The sequence below is a fragment of the Eptatretus burgeri genome, chromosome 3 (genome assembly GCF_056783735.1).
Source record: "Eptatretus burgeri isolate ZD-2024b chromosome 3, Ebu_testis_v1, whole genome shotgun sequence".
NCBI classification, from domain to species: Eukaryota; Metazoa; Chordata; class Myxini; order Myxiniformes; family Myxinidae; genus Eptatretus; species Eptatretus burgeri.
This window is the reverse complement of record NC_140963.1, coordinates 88,173,358-88,195,160: the sequence shown is the minus strand read 5'-3', so window position 1 is coordinate 88,195,160 and position 21,803 is coordinate 88,173,358. Positions and strand designations below refer to the sequence as shown.

Here is a 21,803-nt window from a genome sequence, read left to right as displayed (position 1 = left end):
AAGTTATCGGCCGACACTGTTGGTCGCATTCCAAATTCCTGCCCTTCAATGGAGCGGCAGGCTTTGTACGCCGGTTAGTGAAAGACCAGGACCGAAAACTCTGCTCCGGTGAACCCCATGAGAAGATGTGGACAATTGGTGCCTTAAAATTAGGTGAACTAGATTTTCAATGCAATAAAACGCCCTTCCATCATCTGCGTGTGTAAATGGTATGGAAAGAATGGCATAGGCTACAGACCTCTTCCACGAACACCACAATTCAGGGATCGCATTTGAATTAAATATCGATGATACAATCAACTTGAGCAATACATTTGCCATGGGGATCTTTTGCTTATGCTTCTCTCAACCATTTGTGCGAAGTGTTCATGAATTAATGGGTGAAGATCTTTGGAAAAACCTTTCATATGTTCGTGCAGACAATATCACGATGTGTTGAGGCTGTGATTACAACACCCAACGGCTCAAACGATTATCCCTTCCAGATCCTAATAAAGTATAATAAAGTACACTCACACAGCACAAATAATAAAATTGTTTAAGTAATACAGATACTGTATCAATAAAGCAAACAATTTCAACTACAATTGCTTACACTCATCGGTCTGTATTCAAAAACCCAATTAAGTGATCTGAGCTTGAATGAAACAAACAAACCATAATTGTGTTATAGTTGTTTAAGTAAAGAGAAGAGAGGAACAGCGTAGAAGAGAAAGACAAGGAGTAGCCTTAAATGAAAACCTCATCGATGCACATTTGCACACATTCTTCAATTTTTTTTGCTTGTGGTAAAATAACTGAACATGAGATTTCGAACTTAAAACAGATATTGTTGTTTTTTAATTACATGGTCTAAGGCTCATGGAGGAGTTGTTGCACAAATGCAGACAGAGACATTGGACAACACCGTGACGTGACTTCGAACAGCCCTTGAATTTGGGGGACATGACGTAATTTCCCAGAACACTCAAGGTGCCGACCACTGGTCTCTATACAAACTGGATTGGCTGTCACGGTTGAATGCTGAAGTCAACACAGCCATCTTGAGGCAGCCAAGAGAAGCGAGCACACGTATCGTTCGTACTGAATGTCGCGTGCACAAACAATGTATAGAAAACCATCCGTCACTCCGAGCACTCTCCTCTCACTCTTCTCACTTACTGTCTTTCCCTGTTTCATCCTCATTCTCTCTTTCTCTCTTCCTCTCTTGCTCATCTGTCAGTCACAATCTCCTTTAACATTGCAAGTATATTTCAAATAAAATTAAAGTTGCCAAAATAATTAATCTGAACAATTTCGTTATTTTCTATTTATTATTATCAATAAATGTAAAAACAATAAATTTGAGGCAACAGTATATTATTTTAAAAACACAAACAGAAAAGTAAATGGATACATACTTTGCTAATGCAATACTTGTAACTTTCATGCTAATCAAAATCTATCAGTGTGTAAAGATGGCACATGTTTAATGAAATATTAATACCCGTGAAATATGGTGTCATTGAATCACTTGAACTATGCCATGTCTGTCGTCATTTCCCACCCTCAATACCTTTTGTCTCCGGCAGGGGTCAAGGGTTAAACCACTTGTACTCCACCACTTGTGCAGACGAAAATTGGAAGATGTCTCCCCACCCTCAACAATTCACACACACGCACGCACGCACGCACGCACGCACACACACACACATCCGCATCAAGAGGATTATCAAATTTTTATCATGATTGCTGTTAAACATGTCAATTGAATAACTAATTGTCATCTAAATAAATTTAATGGCTTAGGAAATCTTTCCTCACCTTTCCTCAAAATAAAATTGTTCAGCCGAAAATGCGAAAACTCGGGGTAATTAGGTTTCCCAATTCTGCACACGTTTATGTAGAATGGTGGATATTATCTTTTAGACAGTAAGCCCAAACATTTTTGGAAAATTATCTTATTTCCTGTCGCCAAAATATTCAATTGCATGCTTTGTAAATTTGAACATTATATTCATGTAAAATTCATACTAACATAGTAATAACGGATAGTAAAGTAGCATATGCTACTCGACATGAGCACATCTGTTGGCATTCTTGAATGCACTTCCTGCAACAAACATGTGGAAATGTTTTGAAAATGAGAGACATTCTAATTCTGTAAATTTAGCACAAAATCAAACGATGCATATTCAAATATGTATTCCTATACCAGTAGGTATGTCTAATGAACTAATCAAGAAAATTCATATTTTTTGACTGATCCAAAAACTATATTTAAACTTTTTTTTAATGTCAAATTTATAACGATTTTGCATTTGGTGATCTTGATTTTAAATGTTTCATCGACGTACGGTGCCTACAGAAAGTATTCACACCCCTTGACGTTTTTCACATTTTGATGTATTACAACCTGAATTTAAAACAGATTAATTTGAGGTTTTTTTTGTCACCGATCTACACAAATACCCCATAATGTCAAAGTTCAAATATGTTTTTAATCTTTTTTTTTTTACAAATTGATTGAAAATTAAATACAGAAATATATAATTTACATAAGCATTCAACCCCCTAAGTCAATACTTCATCGAAGCACCTTTGGCAGCGATTACAGCTTCGAGTCTCCTTGGGTATAGTTGTATCAGCTTTGCACATCTGGATTTTGGGATTTTCTCCCATTCTTCCTTATATAGAAAGGTGTGTTTGTTTCTAAATCATGTCCAATCAATTGAATTGGCAACAGGTGGACTCCGATCAAGATGTACAGACATCTCAAGGATGATCAATGGAAATTGGATGCACCTGAACTCAATTTGGAGTGTCATAGCAAAGGTGATGAATACCTATTGACGCGAGACATTTCAGCTCTTTGTTATTAATTAATTTGTAAGAATTTCAAAAAAAAAATTCACTTTGTCATTATGGGGTATTTTGTGTAGCTCAGTGACAAAAAAAAATCTCAGTTCAATCCATTTAAAATTCAAGTTGTAATAACAAAGTTTTCAGACTTTTTCCCATACCCTTCAAATACTCGACTGAAACTTGGTACATGTTTTTGTTATGATAAATTACAGAAAAAGTTCGAGTTTCAGAGCGTTTTGTCAATTTGTCACAGAGTTATGCCCTTTTTGGACGAATAAAATATCACATCGGTCGGGGACATGTATTTCAAAGTAATTCTCGCTCTTGTTTATTTTAACATCACCTTCTGGGGTGACAACATGGCCACCACTCTGCTTCACAATCGTTTGACCAATCAGTGTCGAGCTTCCCATCCACTTAGTGTTGAGATCAGTGGGATTCCAATGACGCCATTTTGAGATGTCGCTTTCCTCTACGCAGTCAGTTGGGCAAATAAGGGATATCTATCCCCTCCCCCGACTCCCTTTTGGATGCCAACCCGTGGGACATGGAAGCAGCACGCACCATTGTTAATGTCTTTGTAAAGACTCAGCCAGGGTCAGAATGGAACCGCCAACCTCCAAGATTCGGAACGGGTGCTGTAACCATCATGACGTCATGCAATTTTGTTCATGTACAAACTCATTTTCACAAGACAGCATATATAAAATGCAAAGGTATGAAAATGTCAAAGTGTGCACCTAAGAGTTTTTGCCTTTCGGACATCAAATGTATTTGAAACTGACAAGCTAAAACCCGCTGGTCATACAATATTTACAGTCAATGAGAGCAGCCACCGGTCTTATCAAATACCATAAAAAAAACGTCGAAAAAAAATCAAGAAGTATTTGTTGTGCTCTTTATGGTATTATCATTTGAAAAAAACAATGTGACATATTTACCATAGATATACAATCCAGCAAATGAAATAACCATCCTCTTTCTGCATCAGAGTGGCAACATCAGTGGTGACCCCTTGTCCTGAAACTGCTGTGAGAGCACCGATGCTCTATATGAAGCATGGTGCACGATGATGATGATGATGATGATGATGATGATAATGATGATGATGTTGATAGGCTAGCAGGATGGCTGAGAGATATGCACATTCACATATAAACTGTGCAGCCTGGGTTCGAATCTCAACCCAGCTATAAACTGTCATCCCGGTGTTTCACGGGTATGGTGATTCATCAATGTTTGTGCTGTCCCTCGGATGGATGTCAAACTGGGCATACTGTCTGCTGGCATTAGTTGGTCGATGTTAAAAATCCCAGTGTCCTTCATGAAGAGTAGACGAGCTATCACCTGCACCCTGGCCAAATTCCAACTTCCTGCCCTAACCCATTGCATCAGAGGCACAGCCATGCCTTCAGCCAATGATGTGATGCACCATTCGGGTAGGCCTATTTCCAGTCACGTCTGAGCAAATATTGCCACGTGATCGTTGCTGGGATCCCAAGTTGAGATCCCATATACTTTTCATTCATCGTCATCCATTGTCCTTGCAATTCTGTTAAAATATACACCAATTTCTCTGAATGTCTGCATTTCATGTAATCATATGTACGAGCTCCTCCAGGTTAGTATCATTACAAGCAACACAAAAAGGCACAACACATTTATTATAACCAAATCAAAATCCAAACCGAACATAGATAACTTGGTGGAAAGAGTGCTATCGCTGAGCTATTCTTCTGTTCAAAATGATAAAGAAGTTTAACTTCCTGGAATCTATTCCTGATATATCTGTGAACGTAACAGCCGTAAGACTTGTTTATGGACAGCATCGATTTGAAGTGAGCATGAATATATAAATTCAAGCATCAGGTAGAGAGTAATCATATATTATATATATGCTATCAAGGTGTTCCTGCTTATCTTGCAAATCGACTTCTGTTCCACCACTGTATGTCGGAAAGTAATACATTTCCACAAGAGGTGCCATTATTTAAATTGCTCAAACTAAACAAATATTGGGAGAAACTTGATATTTACGAGTCAAATCAGTAACCAATGAGATGCGATCTTGTGAATCTTTCACTTTGAAAGTTCCATGCGGTGTGATAGACATTTTGGGATGACCCTCATAGAGGTCTGCTTGGGTGAGATCTGGAATACTGGGTTCAGTTTCATCACCTAGTTTTACAGAAAAGATATAACTGCATTGCCGAAGGTTCTGTGTTGAGTGATTATGATGACAGTTTTGTAATGCGAAGACTTAATGATGAAGAAGCAGTTGAAATAGTCAAGGATTTCACAATGAAGTTGGAACTTCTAGTATTCAATGTCTCATAAGGAATTAAAAGCAATGATTCAAATATATATTCTTGAAATGGCAAATTGTGATAGGACCAGCAGCCACAGCCTAATGACAAGAAAGTGAAGAAATGTTGAACTAAGACGGATTTTGTTTATCAGAAGGTGGTAGAGCATTCCAGTAGAAAGGGAGGATCGTTGAGCTCAAGACAAGCAAAATTGGGGATTGGTTAAGTGGTATTTTAAGGGGGTTACTCCATTTGTTGACCAACAGTTGTGGCATTTTATAATCTACTTGCAGGGTACGCTTACTCATTGTAAGGAATAACTAACCGTGTTTCGCCATTGTCTCGAGTCACTCACCTGCATTTGATTTTTTGGTTCACGAGCAAGTGACCACTATTGGTTCACCAGTCAGTAAGTGTTGATTCACAAGCAAGTGACCACTATTGGTTCACGAGTCAGTAAGTGACCACTATATTCGTAATGGGTGTGTGGCTGTCTGTCTATCCCGAGCATAGCTCCGTGGGTTTTGATCCGATCCTGATAAAATTTGGGTGGGAGGTTTATATCATGATCTAGTTGTGTTTTCCTTACAATAGGTGTGGTGCGCCCATTATGGGCGGAGCCACGCCCAAATAATATGTGTTTTTAGGGGGTAGCCGGTTTCAAGTTACATCTTCTCCGAGGGGGTTTGTCGAATCTGGCAGAGGTTTCGGTATTTGGTTAGCCCAATGGCACCTGCATAGCCCCACGGAGCTCAATTTTTTCATTTTCATCCCAAGATCAAGGTCACAAGGTCACGAACTTAGAAAATGTCAAAAAAAAAATCAATAAAATAGGCATCGAGCTCCTCGGCCTCGGGTTTTCAATCACGTATTAATTTTCATTTTTTTTTCATTTATTTATATTTTCATTTATTTATATTTTCATTTACAGATGCTTTGTGACGGTTCTGTGATTTTTTTTTCTGGTGTATCAGCTTCGATGTCCGTCAGCACACCGAATTACCATGCTTCCCCGTTGTCTCGGGTCCCTCACCTGCATTTGATTTTTCATTTATTTATATTTTCATTTGCAGATGCTTTCCAAAGATTCTGTGATTTTTCCCACTGTATCAGTTTCGGTATCCATTCGCATGCAAAAATTTCAGCTTTCTCGGTCACCTAAAAGGTACTGAACTTTAATATCAGTCAGTCAGTCAGTTCTTCTTATTCCTTATGGCAGCTTAGGGCATCATTATGTCGGGGCACAACTGAGCCACTGATGCTGTGCTCCTATACCAGTACAGTGGTACTCATTTCACCGACCTCAGAAGGATGACAGGCTGAGTCAACCCCACCTGGTGTTAATTCAGCAGCCAAGAGGACTCGAACTCAGAACCCTAAGATCCAAAGCCAGCCACCATAACCACTAAGCTAACACCAAGCTTAGTGAATCAGTGGTTAAAATGAGCTTTATATATTAGATAAATGACATGATAGCCTTACTAATGGAGCATGCTGTTGTGTTGTTTTCATGCATCTCTCCATATTGTTTCATTTCATTGCATAGTCACCATAATAATATTACAGAATGGCAATGAAGTGAGTCTTTGAATCTTCAAGATGGCAAATGATATCAGGTGATATTTCATACTCTTTCACAAAAGAAGGCTGAGATCAACTGTGCTGTGAATGGTCTCAGATACGACGATGACATCCCAAAGATACTTTATCAGAATGAAATCCAAAAACTCCAACACAATGCCCTGTGGCATGTGTAGACTTGAACCCCTCGTGACAAGAAGACATGAAAAACGCGATATCATCAAAACCCAGGCCAGACATATGGAGTGAAGTCCATATGATATTACGAGAACCAGTCATGTACTTGATCATGAATGATAGCAATCGCCTTTTTCATTTCCAGCGTCAAGGTTCATGGGGGGGGATAGAACACAGAAAGGATCAGAACGTAACAGATAAAAGGACAGTAGAAAGAGAGGGGATGGGGTGGAACACACCAACAACAGGGTTGAGGGATAAAATAGAGGTGGACTTGTAGACATAAGGGATGTGGGGAATAATGAGAGCAAGAGGAGGGAACAGGGGTGAAAAAAGATGGATACAACTGCAAACTCTCAATCACAGAAGTGGAAGAAAAAGCTGTAAATATGGAAAGAGGCGGAGGAGGGTCAATGGGGGGGTTGAAAATATCATGTTTTTGGATTGTGGATGATCTGAAATGGTGGTGAACAGCTGTCTTGAAGCCATGGAGGGAAGGATGAGAGACTGAGGAGGTTGCTTCCACAGGTGGAGGAAAGAAGAACAAATGAGTGGAGGTGAGTAGTGAGTCAACATTTTGAGAGTTTCACCAGAAGGAGGTAACTAGCAGACCGTGTGTACACCCTGTAGAAACCTGGGAAGGGAGGAGGGAGGGCAGAGCATGGAAAGGGCAGAGGGTGCAAGACAGAAACAGGATGGCAAAAGACAGAGAGAACACCAACCTGTCTGCGATGTGAAAATGATATTCCCAGAGAGTTAGGCTCATTTCAGGAGATTTCAATGATGTTGAAGGCATTAGTTTCCACAGCATGAAGCTGAGCAAGGTGTAAGGTTGGTCCACCTGCCCAGAATACTGATCAGTAATCCTTCAAGCTGCAGATGAAGGCCTTGTGGCTCAGTAAAAGTTCAGGTTTACCAAAGAAAGACTTTGCATGACGGAGGATGCCCAGTCAGCAACTGGTGATGGAGGCCAACTTGGATATGTGGTTTGCCCAGGAAAGATCATGGCTGAAAATGAGTCCCAAAAGTTTGAGTAACTGCACTTCTTCAAGAGGATTGTTAAGGAAGTAAATGGCAGTGAGCATGGACAACCGGGCAGGGCACTAGACCGGATTGAATGCTTGAGATATCTTAAGAGAGATGGCCCTGATCTCTTGTCTGAGATTGAGGCCATCCATCCATTGTTGGGAGAGTAAAAGCAGCATGTCCAGGGCAGAGTAACTGAGTCTGAAATCTGAACCAATGGTCTGAGATTAGGCCGTTTGGGAACTCCATCTCTTTCCTGCAACATCTATTCATAGATAAACAACCAGCATGAAAGGTTATGCTTGGTGTTGGCTTAATGGTTAGGGTGGTGGGCTTGGGATCCAAGGATCCTGAGTTCAAAACTTGCTCGGATGATGAATTAATACCAGGTGGCGTTGACTCTGCCCGTCATCCTTCTGAGGTCGGCAAAATGAGTGCCAGCTTGCTGGTATACTGTGTTGGAGTGGCGACCCATCCAGGATTGTGCCCAATAGCCAAGGAGACTGCTTAGGCAGCACCAACGCTCTGCACAGAGTATGGTCCCAAAGGATGGATGGATGAAAGGTTGCACCAGGTCAATGATAATACCCAGATAAATCTTGGATATAACTTGGCTGTGCTTTATAACAAAGGTTCCAAACACATGCCAGTCAAGGAATCTCCAAACCATGACTCCACCTCCATGAACATTTGACTTGATTCATTTCACCAATTACTGTATTCAGGAGTTTCACATTATACATTAACTTTTCCATTTGCTTAAAATTATATTAAATGAGATGTGTTGTGTGTTTGTATATACACATATATATATATATATATATATATATATATATATATATATATATATATATATATATATATATATTGGCTAATGATGCACATTTAGTTGTAATTGGTGAGCCAGATCATATTTGGAACCCTCAAGTGCCATCTGCCACATGTACACATTGTGTTTCGCCCACCAATCATAACCAAGAAGCATCACCATTGTTTGTAAACAGTCAGAGTTGTACGAATGTGATTGTGGAAATTCTCTGACTTGGACAAACGCTGTGATTATATCATCACGATCATGTCATGACTGCAAACCTAGAATGTCAAATTCAAACGCTGTCACCAAGCAGATGAAAAGCAAAGCAAACTGTTGCCTTATTTACATCAATTTTTATTATTATTATCACTGTAAACTTTTAAATAAGAGCCCATTCCAATCATTAATTCTTGATTACTTCCGCCACCGAAGGTGAAGGAGGTTATGTTTTCACCCCTTTCTGTATGTTTGTCTGTTTGCATGCAGGATATCTCAAAAAGTTGTGGACGGGTTAAGTGTGTGACAAGGACAAACTGCTTATATGTTGGTGAAGATCCGGATCCGGATCCGGATCCGACTACTAGAATTTTTAAGTGATTCTTCACCGTTGAGAGATCAGGCCAAAAACGATATATAGCACAATATCTCAAAAATTGTTGGCAGATTCGGATGAAACTTGGTCGACATGTTGGGTGTGGGACAAGGAAAAATTGATTCAATTTTGGTGAAGATCCGGAACCGGATCTGGATCTTCTTCTTCTTCTTCTTTCGGCTGCTCTTGTGAGGGGTCGCCACAGCGGATCATCCGTATGATCCGCAAAGTGATTTGGCACATGCTTTACGCCGGATGCCCTTCCTGACGCAACCCTGGTCGCCTCTTACAACACAGGGATATGGTACACCTATTTTAACCGGGGTATACACCGGCCCAGTACACTGGTGCTCATTTCGCCGACCTCGGAAGGATGACAGGCTGAGTCAACCCCCTGGTGTATTAATTCATTGGCCCAACGGGGCTTGAACTTACGACCTTTTGGATCCCAAGCCGCTGCCCTTACCACTGCGCCAACACCAGGCTGGAGCTGGATCTGGATACGACCATTATTTAATTTTTAAAGTAATTCTTCACCATTGAGAGATAGGGCCAAAAATGATATAGTACAGCATGATATTTCAAAAATGTATTGGGCCCAATATGTTATCGTGGATCAGGCATTACGTGGTGGAGGTATGTTCTCTACTGAATGCCCTTCTAGTTTGCTTAAGTTATATAGCTGCTTGTTGAATGCAAGCACAATCAACTTCATCACATGCATGAAGTTCTCTCACAATCCACATTATAAAATATATACAGCTTATATGTATTAAGTATGCAAGTAGGGTATTTGCTTTGCAGTCTGCAAGCATGCCTCACTAGTCTAATATATAAAGAAGAAAGTTTGTTACTTACGAAATCCAAAGATTTCGTAAGTATATTGACGACTTCCATCATCTGTTTGTGTGTTTGTGTGTTTGTTTGCGTGTGTGTTTGTTTGTTTGTTTGTAGGCACGATAACTTGAGAACGGAAGAAGATACCAATGTCAAATTGCACCACGTGATTCAGGAGGGTGATGGCAAGCGCTGATTAGAATTTGGTCAAAATCGGTCAAAGGTCAAGGTCACAGTGAGGTCAAACACTCGATTTTTGATGGTTTGGTACAGAATCATCGTAGAGACATCTGGTTTGCGTCGCTACCTTCTCCAGAGACAGCTTTTATTAGACGGAGCGTGAGTTTGGAAGAACGAGGTAAGTTTGGTGGAATTTGTGTGTTAATTCGTCGAGTTATGGTTGTTTTGGGGGTTTCAGTGTTGGCGCCCATGGCGCAGAACGCCTTGCCTGGTTGTAGGCCGCGGTGTGTTTTCGATAAAGATGGTGTTTAAAAGTCATTTTTCATCCCAATAAAGGTTATCGTCGCATGCCTAACTCGCTAAGCCGTCGGATTTTGTAAAGATTGTTGGTGGATGGCCGAATATTACGGTTTTGTGACTTTGATAAAATAATATTAAATAATTGCGTGAATTCCTGTGGAGAAATGGAGATTTTTGCTTCGGTCGACATTACGAGTTCGTTTTAACTCAGATCGCAATTCTGTTTTCATTTTTGGTAATGGCTAAGTATGCTTAACACTCGGTTGTCGAAATCCTGCTGGTACTGAAACACTTTTAAAAAAAAATAAAAACAAAAAAAATGGAATTTTTATAAGAAATCTAGTTTTTGTCTGGGACTCATTATCTGCAAACCACAGTGTAAAATTGTAGACCACAATGAATTCAGAATTCAAGCTCCCCTTGGGCTTCTGACTGATTCATGCTTTTATTCGACAAGGTCAGCGGTCAAGTTGACGATTTCGTAAGTACCAGTCTATGACTGCTTGTTTGTGTGTTTATTCATTTATGATTTCGGACCCTGCAAGAACTAGTGCAACCAAACTTTGCATGGGCTTCTCTTTCATCAAGAGGAAGGTTGAGGGCTATGTTTGGATGAAATTTCTTTTACCCCAGATAAAAACCAGACAATTAGCCTTCAGGTCTTGATCGGGGCTTGTGCTTATCCACTCCCTGGCATTTTTTTCCCCGGAAGCAACGGAGTAATATGTATGGTGAAGATCGTATGTTGAGATTGTAGTGATTTGTTGTCAACACAAATTTAATGATTATAGTGCTTACATGTGCATCTGGTATTAAAAAGAATGCTTTACATAGGTTTTTTTTTTATCACACTTCCTTGTGCAGGCCTCAAGTGAGTATGTTGCTTTCACACTGCTGCATTGCTTACACACTTACATCAAGTAATATGTATTGTGTAGATCATAACATGTTCAGGTCATAGTATGTATGCAAGCAAATAATGGAACCTGTGTATTCCGTTGGTACGTTTCTCTCCTATTAATCCTCCACATCTCGGTATGATACATCTGTTGCTTTTTAAACTTTAATCTCCCATTTCACGGAGATTGGCACAGTAAGATGCCCGCCGGAGCACTTCAGGAACTCTCAGTGGAACACTTCTGTGAAGAAATATCATAACCTTCCTTCCTTGCATTATAAATACTGCCACATTCTACCAAAAGAGCCCCCTGGTGGGCAAAAAACAAATCAGGTGCAAAGAGAATGGCAGTCTTCAGGTCACTTGAGACTACAGAACAGATACCGGTTCAGGTTGAAGATCAACGTGAAAGACAAACAGCCTCCAGGTCAGCTGAGACTACAAAGCAGACAGGCTCGACTTGAGGATAAACATGCAAGACAAGCAGCCTCCAGCTCAGCTGAGACCATAAAGCAGACGTAGGCTCGGGTTGAGGATCAATGTGAAAGACAAGCAGCCTCCAGGTTAGCTGAGACTACACAGCAGACAGGCTCGGATTGAGGATCAACATGCAAGACAAGCAGCCTCCAGGTCAGCTGAGACCATAAAGCAGGCGTAGGCTCGGTTTGAGGATCAATGTGCAAGACAAGCAGCCTCCAGGTTAGCTGAGACTACACAGCAGACAGGCTTGGATTGAGGATCAACATGCGAGACAAGCAGCCTCCAGGTCAGCTGAGACCATAAAGCAGACATCGGCTCGGGTTGAGGATCAATGTACAAGACAAGCAGGCTACAGGGTAGCATGTTGGGCATCCTTACAATGTGAAGCATTTCAATACAAGTCAAAGTGCATTTTGCAATGCCCAAGATTGGTAATTCATAGAAAACCTAAAGGCCAACATTCCCCAATTTGTTATCCAGGAAATATTTCAATACATATTGCATTGAATTTCCCCGGGCAAAGCCGGGTACTTTAGCTACTAAATATATGAAATAGAAAAAAACATTGGGGTTAGGTGGAGGAAGACTCTTGTAGGGTGAAGAATGAACAAATACTGACAGCACATTCACTTTTTGATGAGACACTTTCATGGAAATCATAATCATGGCACAGGTAACCATCACCCATCCACACCTAAGCTACCTATCAGTCATGCCAATGTCCATTGTATCACTGTATCCATAATGCTTCTAAGTTCCTATCCATTTTGATTTTAGATCTATCTATTAATTATGCTGCTACAACCTTCACAGGGAGACCATTCAATTCCTTAATTATACTCTGAAAGACCCCTGCCTTACTACCATTATCAATCTCCTCTTCTACTCTCTAAGACTGTGGTCCCCAGTTGCGGGATGTTTCTGCTAATCTTTGTGAAAGGACAGAGTGAGAATGTATGACATGTCAGCAGTGAATGTTCTGTTCAAGGTGGTTTACCATTTCGTTCTAGTCCTGACGACATCGATGCAGGTACAGCCTGTCTGTCACAGGGATGCTGAACTGTCTGGCACAAGGTGCAGTTATCTGTAAAGTGTAACAGAGGATTTTCCATTGAAGCAAAGAGATCATTCACGTAGACCAAAACAGGATATGTCCCAGGATGCTGACTCGGCTATTGGCATCCTTTCAGTTTAGGAGAGATATAATGACCTGGGCAATGCACTGCTTGAGTGCATGGAGGAACTTTGACAGTCCAATAACAAGAAAAACCTGAACGCCATTGATGTATATCTGAGTCAGTAGACCTGGGTACCCGACAATATTAAACATTTAGGAGATGTGTACTTGAATGGAGATGGAAGTTAAAGACATCCATCCATTGCTATGCCTGGTGTTGGCTTAATGGTTAGGGTGGTGGGCTTGGGATCCAACGATCCTGAGTTCAAATCTTGCTCGGCTGTTGAACTAATACCAGGTGGGGTTGACTCTGCCTGTCATCCTTCTGAGGTCGGCAAAATGAGTGCTAGCATGCTGGTATACTGTGTCGGAGTGGCGACCCGTCCAGTATTGTGCCCAATAGCCAAGGAGATCGCTTAGGCAGCACCAACGCTCTGCACAGAGTGTGGTCCCAATGGATGGATGGAATGGTCATGGGGCACACCAAATTAGAAATGTGAGATCAACAAGTTGAAGACAATATAGGCATTGGAGTCTGCAGCAATAATAGACTGATTTTTCATGTCTTGGGTGATGGACTGTGGCTTCCTATGATGCATACAACATGTCAGTGATCTGTGACAGTCCTATTTATTTTGATCCCCCCCCCCACCACCACCAAATTAGTCCTGCTACATGGATGGTGAATAATTGATTGCCCCAGGTAGATCCAAGGGACCATCTTGATGGACACATGTATAAGCGTAGCCACTGCCTCGAGGGAAAGGCGAACTCCACGGGTTCCATTGACAATCAGGCCCCCGGGAAGTCGATTACCCACGGTGTGAAATCAGTTTCTGTTTCCATACACCTGGATACATGTAATGATGCGACACCACATCTCACCCTCTCTGTGTTTTTGTGCAATTTGCAAACACCATCATAAGGGTGGATTCTGTTAAAAAAAAAAAAATTAGCCAATGACTGCGGCGTAGTGTGAAACAATGCATTCAAGAGCGAAGACCATTGTGTAGAAATAAGTAAAAGAAAACCAAGCAGGTAAATATGTACTTACAGAAATACTTTTGTACTGAATTGAAATGCATCCTTAATCAGGTCATATCTTGCCCATAAAAAACAAATAAATAAATGGTGATTTAGAATTTCCACATCATCCACAAAAGTGTTGTTTGCCTTCGATATTCTTTGGCAGATTCCTTGAATGAAAACTTGAAATGCATTTATCCCAGTAAATACTTTATTTTAATGCAATACAATAAGTTTGACTCAATTCGGAATACAAGGTTCAATTCCTGACAGAATAGGTAGGGTCTCTGCACAGGCAGACCAATCTGTCATAGATTTGACTGGCCTTTGGTTCGGGGAATTATGCATTTGCAAGCACTTGATGATGCTGTGTGTTTTTTTTTTAGCCAAGGAGCCCATTGTGTTCCAGTGCCCGAGCAAAGTTGCAAATTTGCAAATTTCTGAACTGAGTGTCACTGAGTATAATCAATGGTCAGCCACCCAGCGTAGAGCTCATGCCGCTAAGTATAAGTAAGTATAAGCTATGACACACACACACACACACACACACACACACACACACACACACACACACACACACACACACACACACACACACACACACACACACACACACACACACACACACTCCTTGAACCACCTTTTCCTTACAAATGATGTGAGCATATCTGCAGTGTGAGTGCGCAACCACACGCGCACCCTAGGTCATTCTGCACGGAGAAATAGCCCGGACAGCATAACCACGGGCACAGTCTAAGGCACGACATAATCAGCAGCAAGATCATTGTTTCGCAACGTCGCTGCCTGCAATACCTCAGGTGTGTGGTAACCACAAGGACAAAATCCTCTGTCACAGAGGGTATGTTTGGGTCAGACTCTCAGAAGTGGCTGTCCTTGCCATCCACACACACACACACACACACACACACACACACACACACACACACACACACACACACACACACACACACACACACACACACACACACACACACACACACACACACACACACACACACACACACACACACACACACACACACACACACACCTGAGAATAGCATATCTAAGTCGATACAGATCCTCAATTTAGAAAAGGACTATGTGCAGAGGTGATTCAACGGGTCTTTGCAAGACTACACAGGGCCACTGATGCTTTAAATGAATGGCTCTCATCACTAAATCTTCAATTGGAATTGTCTACATGATCATGTGAAAGAAGAAGACGTGGATGCAAATTAAGTTACTTGGGTAGTGTAACCTGATTCTGTGGTGTAATGGTGAGAGTGACTGCTCTGAGTTTGGAAGGTGGATGCTTCTAATGATGGTTATAATCTTAGCCAAGTCATATGAAAGACTAAAAATGGTACCGACAACAATGTTTCCTTCATTGACACTCAGAATTATAAAAGATAGAGCAAAGCCAAACTACCATAAGTTGGCAATAGAAACGCAGGCTTTGATGAGTCTCAAAGCCTCCTCCTGCATTGAAGTCCATTTTAAGGAAACGTGTTTTGTTCTATTATGTTATGTTATATTATAAAAGATATTATGTAATATTAGAGGAGATTGGGCCCATACTCTGTGTAGAGCATTGGTGCTGCTTAAACAGTCTCCTTGGTTTTTGGGCACAATCCTTGACGGGTCGCCACTCCAACACAGTATACCAGCATGCTGGCACTCATTTTGCCGACCTCAGAAGGATGACAGGCCGAGTTAACCCCACCTGGTATTAATTCAACAGCAGAGCGAGATTCAAAGCCCACCACCCAAACCATTAAGCCAACACCAGGCATTATATTATGTTGTTATGTTATATGATGTTATGTTATATTATGTGATGTTATATTATATGATATTTTGTTGTGATATGATGTTATATTATGTTGTGATATTATCTTATATTATGTTATATTATGTTATATTATGTAATGTTATGTTATGTTATATTATGTGATGTTATATTATGTGATGTTATATTATGTGATGTTATATTATATTATATTATATTATGTTGTGATATTATGTGATGTTATATTATGTTATATTATGTGATGTTATGTTATTTTATATTATATTATGTTATGTTATATTATATTATGTTATGTTATATTATATTATGTTATATTATGTTATATTATGTAATGTTATGTGATGTTATATTATGTGATGTTATGTTATGTTATATATTATGTGATGTTATGTTATGTTATATTATATTATGTTATATTATGTTATATGTTATTTTATATTATGTTATGTTATCTTATATTATGTGATGTTATGCTATGTTCTGTTATGTTACATTATATTATATTATGTTATATTATGTAATGTTATATTATGTGATGTGATGTTATGTAATATTATATTATGTTATATTATGTTAAATTATGTTATGTTATGTTATTTAATGTTATGTTATATTATATTATGTTATATTATATGATGTTATGTTATGTTATATTATATTATGTTATGTTGTGATATTATGTTATATTATATTATGTTATATTATGTTGTGATATTATGATATATATATTATGTTATGTTGTGATATTATGTTATATTATATTATGTTATATTATGTTGTGATATGTTATATTATATTATGTTATATTATGTTATATTATGTTATATTATGTTGTGATATTATGATATTATATTATGTTATATTATGTTATATTATATTATGTTGTATTATGATATATTATATTATGTAATATTATGTTATATTATATTATAATATATTATATTATATTGTCTCTTGATACCAAACTTGAATGCCCTTTCCTTGGGGAGAGGTGCTCATGCAAGCCTAAATGTACAGTACTGTATTGTACCAAACAGTTGAGTGCACTTGAGATTGACAAAGATAACCATGTGATATGGCATGAGTAAACTTGAACAATCAACTACAGAACAAGGATTTTAATTTGAATAGGTGAACCTGCAAATCAAAACTTTTATTATCATGATTCCTCTCTTGGCTTGCTTTCAGTCTTTGTGACACCTAGCGCAGGTGTATTGTATTGTGTGTCGTGATATATACACTCACTCACAAGCAAAAGTAACGATGATCATCAGGTGGTATGAATTGGCATTGGTACACAAAGGAAGCAACATCAATGATTGGTTAAAAAGTGGTCACATTGTGGTCATGACTATTCAGCTGCAAATCTATTTTAATGTTCCTAAATTAACTTTGTTTTTTTTGTTTTTGTCTCACAAATAGCAGTTTCAATCTCTTCACTTTTTATCAATCAATTTTCTTTCATAAATAAATGTATCCATCACCTTGGGAAAACGCTCTGCACTTTAGGAGCATAACTACATGCATTTTTGTGCAGGAGACTGAAATGGTGGGCAGGAATCAGGCAGGTGCGGTTTTGATAAAATGGAAGGTAGTTGGAAAGAATGGGGTCGGGATATAAAGAGGAAGTAAGCAGGAATTGTGGTAGCTTTTGGTTCTGGCAGTGAAGTTGTGGCATCAACAATAACCAACCCTGCTTTATTATAATCACCCATCCCAACGTGATTCTGTTGATAACATGATACACCTAATTTAAGGTCAAAATTAAGGACTGGGGTCATCCTGACTTGTCACAAAGATTAGAGAAGAAGATCTTGGGAGAATGCACAATCCGAGATGGTTTCAGATGGAAGGATCCTCATACAAGCAGGATACAAAGGCAAGAGCATGGATATAGAACTGAAGAGCAATTGCTAGAGCTTTTTAAAAAATTTTTAATACATATAGTCTTGAATTATTTTGAATTTGAAAGATAGACATGCTCCTGGATGATGCAGCCCAATGGTGAGAGTAATCAATGACAACTATTACTACTACTACGACTTTTAGTGGCTCAAATTATTGCCTCATTCTTATAGGGTTGGCCCAGGACCGTTTTTTGGCCCAAGTCTTTCACGAACCGGCTGGCAAGGCCTGACGTTCTACTGAAGGTGATTTCTGTAGGAATTTGTAATTTGTTCAGGATGCCAAGAATAACTCACCTACTCATCACGAAGGACACTGTAGTATCTTTAATGTCCACAAACGACCGGTGGTTTCTGACTGGTTCTGCGACTTAACGTCCATCCGATGATCGGAACATACATTAATGCCTGCGTCTACATGGCAAACGCCAGGTCGAGATTCAAACCCAGGCTAGACAGCTCAAAGGTGAGTGTGCATACCTTATTTGGCTCTCCTGCCAGCCTAACAGGTTTCATATTCCTGGGCCATTTTTTAACCTTGAATATTAGCTTAAAAAAGCTAAATAAAATGCATGAACCCAACTTTGCTTCCCTTTCCAAGCAAGTAATCAGCCTTGGCTAAGGGTACAATGGTGCAAGATTGTTGTGCAAATGCTGCATGCCAGAAAATGCACCGGTCAGCGGCTGGACACGTGCCAGTAACACAGACACCGCTCACATAGCATTGGTAGCATTATACATTTCATAATTACTTCACAATATTCACAATGTATGTTCTAAATTTGGGTTGGAACACCCATAGACATTGCTTTATTTGAAATAATGCATTACAAAATATGGTGTCGGGGTTAAAATTTAGGATGTTCGTCGGGTGCTGGTGTTATGAGGGTGGTTTGAAAGTTGACCTGGACCTTTGTTTATAACAATAAATAACTTGGCTTCAATGATAGTCTAAACACCGCTGACAATACTGTTAACTTGTGAACTGATATGATGAACAGAAACTTTTGGGTCAGTTAGAGTGAAAGTGAATTCTTTACTTTCTCAATGTTTGCATCGTTCATCAAGATGGCCACGAGTCTTCCGATCTGTTGGTCATTCTGCACATTTTCACATCCAGCTTTTAAAATGATTTTCAACGGTCAAATACCAATGTCCTTGGCAGGCAACTATCACCGTGCCGTGCAGCCAATCGCCTGTGCATTTCGACAGATTTGGCGTGTTTTAGTTGAACAGAAATTTCATTATTATTTACTGTCCCACCATCTTTTCTATCTCACTTTCCGCCATCTTGATTTTCAGAACACACATTAAAGCGGTAAACACGTGAGTATAGGTGGTGTTTATCGGAATGATTCAACAAAATTTCGATTAAAATTATTAATCTACATACATGTATATGAATTTTATGAACAAAAGTCTGGATCAAACTTCAACCACCCTCAAAGTTTTTACGCGATGTTAAAAGGCTCGTATAAAAGATTGCACGCAAACAACATCCAGGACAAGAGCATTATGACATAGGGGAATACAAGACAGGAACGAGGCCTCTAACTTCTGGGTCCACAGTAAGTGCTCAGATCATCATCCTCTCCAAGTAATGATTGTGTTTTGTCATTTCTGATATGATGCCGCCCCGGGTTATATAACTCACTGTGTCTTAAACAAAGTTTATTTTGAAGCACAGCATGGGTACTGCTGATTCGCTTGGCTGTACATATGGACGATGGAAAGATGAAGTCATGAAGGAAAATATTCGAGGAAATCCAAAATTCATGCAGGTTTGGATAACTGCAAGTGTTTTGTTTTTTTTATTGAAAATCACTGTCTTTGCTTATGAAAACTGCAGGGATTCTCTGCAATGTAAAACCCCTCTTTCTTTAAATTTCTCTCCAAACTTTTGCTGAGCTGCTTGGCAACACGGACAAACAACATGTTCCAAGACTGACCATAGTGCTGCCAGGGAAAGCCAACAACCTTCCAGTCCCCCCACCTTTTCCATTTGCTTTGCTGCAATTGACCCCCCCCCCAAAAAAAAGAAGAATAAAAAAAAACATGTATTTACTTGCACTCAATTTTCTACCCCAATTAGTTAAAATTTGCCGTTTGTCAACCCTGCAGTCATGCTCTCAACAAGGCACTTGGCGGTTAAGCTCAACGGGAAGACTCCAGGACAGGGAAAGCTCGGTGTGTGCATGGTTTATGAAAGGCACGGTGATGGAATATGTGAGCTGGTTTGTGGGATTATGGTAGACCTGCTGCCTTTTTTTTCTTTTGTACCACCGTCTGCCCTAACTTGCCCTCGGCAATCTATTTATTCAATCACTTTGTAAACTCCGTACTAAGCAAACAAAGGTACAAGCTTTCCCCTGTCGTCTAAAGTTAATACGGTAAAGCATATATGAAAGCCGGCATTGCGTTGTGGGCCAGGGAGGTTAACAAGGCTAATGGTGGCCACCGACGAGAGACCAGATTACTAAAACAACGACTTGTTTTCACACCGTGCAATGGACACTGGCAGCAGCAAAGGGAAACGAGCTAAGAAAAGGCAAAAGATTAAACGATGTGGTGACCACAGTACAGACTCGGTTCCCACACAAGCACCACAAGGAGCACATTTTAAACTGGGAGATTGAAGATAAAAGCCACAATTCCAGTTGTTGCTAACTTTGTTAATCTTTTGATTAAAAAAAATCCCTCCTCCTCCTCTTCCCTTCTCGCCTTCTTTTGTTGATAGCCTCATTTGTTTCCAATTGCCCTTCCTTTCAGATTCTGTTACACGAGACTCCCCAAAGTGGGGACAAGGACTTATGATTGAAATGTGATCAAATGTGATCGAAGACGGAAAGATGTTTTAGGAGCCGAACAAATTAGTAAAACTACAGACAAGAACTATCCATCAATTAGACAAAGATAATAGATAATATTGAACACCATGGCCCTTTATTATTTTCGTCCCCTAAACAGCATCTTCCGAGAACTGTGGCGATGTCATTGATGAAGTGCCAGCCCCCAGGCCCTCCGTTCCTAGGAGTTTCAGGTAGGAATTGAGAGGTTTGCCAGTATATCTCAACACAATAGCCTACTGTTTCCAATATGTACCCTGGCATCATTTGACCTCCAAAAGTGAAAGCTACCAGATGAGACAGCCGACTTAATGCAGAAAGTAATACATATAACATTTGAACAAATATTGTGGTCTTGATGCAAAATTACAAACTTATTATAAAGAACAGCTGAAAATAATTAAGTAGTCATCAATTAAATGCCATAGTTCACCTACTCTGTTTGAGGAAAGTGTTGAAAAATGTAATTATGGATTTTACAATTCATCAGGCAAGCAGTAACATTGTCACTCATTAACAACGTTGTCACTTTTTAAACAACCAATCACCTCCTTCTGAAATAAGGTAGTTCCATCAACAAGATGGTATATGGCTTTCCCACTTCATCATATACAGCGACGAGGTTATGTGAATTATGAGGACATTGGTGAACAACGGATATCCCAACGGTGTATGCGATCGCAGCATTCTCAGGCAAGTAGTCAGATGGCAATGCTAAAACTGCCAACTGATAATGAATCACTTAATGCAAGCTTTGGATTTCAAATTGAAGTATATTTAAATCATACTCATTATACTTTGGTGGAAAGTCTTAACATATTGATTTAAGCAGGCTATAAAAGGCATGTGATCTCACATTTGCCAAGAATACGGATCCAAATGCTATTTCAAATGTAATGTTCTGTTCTGAGCATGTCTGTAACGTCATCAGAAAATTCACAACAGTTTATATATTTTTTTGATGTCCCGTACTCTTTGCAGAGCATTGGTGCTGCTGAAGCA

The 21,803-nt window shown here is 39.6% G+C and overlaps 1 protein-coding gene across 6 annotated transcripts in view; it reads right to left on the bottom strand.

Annotated features, from left to right (window-relative positions):
* Positions 1-21,803, bottom strand: part of LOC147030395 (zinc finger E-box-binding homeobox 2-like) — a 276,269-nt gene that overhangs the window by 65,454 nt on the left and 189,012 nt on the right. The window contains exon 2 of one of the 6 annotated variants that reach the window (XM_085874394.1): positions 1,556-1,639. The exons of the other annotated variants lie outside the window; for them this stretch is intronic. The gene's annotated coding sequence lies outside the window, so the exon portion shown is untranslated. The remainder of the gene's footprint in view (positions 1-1,555; positions 1,640-21,803) is intronic. 6 annotated transcript variants of the gene reach the window in all.